This window comes from Sinocyclocheilus anshuiensis, unplaced genomic scaffold (assembly GCF_001515605.1).
Source record: "Sinocyclocheilus anshuiensis isolate Anshui unplaced genomic scaffold, SAMN03320099.WGS_v1.1 scaffold859, whole genome shotgun sequence".
Taxonomy (NCBI): domain Eukaryota; kingdom Metazoa; phylum Chordata; class Actinopteri; order Cypriniformes; family Cyprinidae; genus Sinocyclocheilus; species Sinocyclocheilus anshuiensis.
Genome location: NW_015542370.1, coordinates 29296 through 32133, shown reverse-complemented (window position 1 = coordinate 32133; position 2838 = coordinate 29296). Strand labels below are relative to the sequence as shown.

The window sequence follows — 2838 nt, the reverse complement described above, 5'->3', positions numbered from 1 at the left end:
GCGCTTGCGGTGTGGCATCGTGCAGGGAAACTTGCACAATGCAGAAGAGCAATGAGTACGTCATCTGTCTGGGCAGACCCCACGCAGAGACTACTCTCTCACTGAGACGGAATGCTCACTCGAGCATGAGTCTAGCTCTTCTCCACTCGCGGGCCACCTTCACGGAAAACAACCCAGCTCTCCCGTTTCTCCTCTCTCAGCGAGCCTCGGAGAGGGAAACAGCGGAGTCAGGGAATAAGCAATCGGTTTGACTGATCTCATGCCGGCGCTGTGCCTGCATGCTCTCTCTCCGTTGCACTCGGATCCGCCGCAGAAGGGCAGTGAGCTACGCGCTTACTGAAACAGAATGCTCACTCGAGCATGAGTCTCGCTTTTCTCCACTTGCGGACCGCCTTTCACTGAACAGCCCTGCTCTCACGTTTCTCCTCTCTCAGCAAGCCTCGGAGAGAGAAACGACAAAGTCTGGGAACTAAGCAACTGGGTCTGAGCGATCTCACGCAGAGCCTCGCTCTCCCCTCTGGGCTTCGATCCGTGTCTCACACAAAAGGATCAGTGCCCCTCTTTACATCGAGCGGCTCTATCCTACAAAGTAGATCGGAGCAGATGCTGCCGCTGACAGCTTCAAATTTGTGTGTGTGTCACTATGGTTGCGCTCACAGACACTGGCTGCTTTTATCACAAAAGCGGTCTGTCCCCATTCGTTCGCGGAAGGAGGCCCCGCCTCCCCGCGCTCATGTTTCTCTCCTCCCAGCTACCTCGGAGGAAGCAACGATGAGCTCGCGGGTTGAACGATCAGACTTGAGCAAATCCTCTACACACATGCATGCTTAATCTGACAGTGTGTGTTACACATGAGATCGGTGCACCTCATTATACGAGCAGCTTAATCCTCCCAGGCAGATCACGCGGACAGCTTCGCATTGTGTGTGCGTCGCTGAGCCCCGCCTCCCCCGCTCTTATGTTTCTCTCCTCCCAGTTACTCGGAAGCTGAAATGGCAAACTCGCGGGTATTCAGGTTTGAGTGATTTAATGCCGGCAAAGCCCCCGCATGCATTACTCTCCACGCAGCTCTTTGATCTGCCAGTGTGTTTACACGAGGGGATCGGCGCCCCTCATTGTCGAGCGGCTTAATCCTCCTGGGCGGTTTGGAGCAGAACGCTGTCACCAATGATTCAATATCGCTGACAGCTTTGTATTTGAACGTGCCTCTCGCCTGGGTCATGCCCACGCTGAGGCTGCGCTGCTGAGACAGACTGCTCTTACATTGAGAGCTCATGTCTCTTTCTGCTTTGCTCGCGGCTCGCCTTCTTGAATAAAGACGGCCTCCCCTCCCCTCATCCGCTACGAGCGGATTTGAGAGAATGCGCGCAGCATTTTTGATCTGCCTGAGTGTTACACATAAAGATCATAAAAACTCCTCTTCTAATGAGCGGTTTGATCTTTTTTAGGCGGGTTAAAAGAGAACGCTGTCACGAATGATTATTATCACTGACAGCTTCAAATTGGACGCGTCTGGGCCACGCCCACGCTGAGGCAGCGCGCACAGGGGCTGACTGCTCTGCTATGAGAGCAATAAGTCTGGCAAAGCATTTTCTGAAAGCATTTTTTCAGGGAAAAGCAAATTTCCTCTTCTGAGTGTGGGGTCCCTATACGGCGACCAGCCTCTCAATTTAATCCAACCCCTTGTCACACGGGCTGAGGCCTGACAGGCCATCCCTGTAGTGCCAAACCGGGTGTTGGAGACAATAAAATGAGGTTATTCACTGCAATTCGCTCGAATACCCCACGATTCAACTGTGTGGTTCCCACCTCAGTTAGAGCAAAGATGCACACGTCCTGCACTCGGATGAATTTGCTGGCGATATGAGCCGTAGAAACGGTTCACCCAGCTCAGGGCGAGTCAGGTTTCCAATGGGTACCACTCACCCTCAAAACGTTTCAGAGGATGCTGGGCCTCATGGCGGCGGCATCGCCAGCACTACAGTTGGGTCTGCTTCGTATGCGCACCCTTCAGCGCTGATTGAAACCACGGGTTCCATCCCATGCGTGGCGTCACGGACGCCTGCAGATCAGGGTGCGTCAGGCCTGTGTAACAGCCCTGGCCCCCGGGGGGGAAAAAAATTCCCGCTAGATGGAACAGGGCGTGGCCATAGGAATGGTTTGCAGAAGGACAGTTGTCACAACAGATGCCTCCAACTCAGGTTGGGGGGTGCTGTGCGAGGGCATACCGACTTTCGGCCACTGGCCGAAGGCGGAAAAAGGCTTCCACACCAACTGCCTGGAAATACTAGCAGTATGTCGAGCCTGTCAGTTCTTCCTGCCAGTCCTAAAAGGGCACCATGTCCTCAACCCGCGCTCGCTGAGAGCAGAGCATATACCGGACAAATTGAACCAAGGAGCGGACATGTTATCAAGGAGCAAGGTCCCCTCGGGGGAGTGGACGCTCCATCCGCAGACGGTTCAGAGGATCTGGGAGATCTTAGGCGAGGCCGAGGTGGACCTCTTCACCTCAGAGAAAACTCTCACTGCTCAATCTATTTCTCAAAAACCAGGGACGCAGTGGCCCACTATTGGCCCAACCTCCTTCTTTATGCTTTTCCCTGATCGCTCTGATCCCACAGGTAATCAGGCGAGTGAGGGAACGAGAACACAGGGTTCTCCTGGTGGCCCCCCTTGGATGAACCAGCTGTGGCTATCGGAGCTAACTCCGCTATATATAGCGGCCCCTTGGCCTGTTCCACTGAGACAGGATCTCTTCTCTCAAGCGAACGGACATTATGGCATCCTCGGCCCGAATTATGGGCCCTGCACCTCTGGCCGCTCAACGGGAGCCTTCGT

At 54.4% G+C, this 2838-nt stretch overlaps 1 protein-coding gene across 1 annotated transcript in view; it reads right to left on the bottom strand.

Annotated features, from left to right (window-relative positions):
* The window catches only part of LOC107692222 (uncharacterized), a 6612-nt gene that overhangs the window by 2496 nt on the left and 1278 nt on the right, over positions 1-2838 (bottom strand). The window lies entirely within an intron of this gene.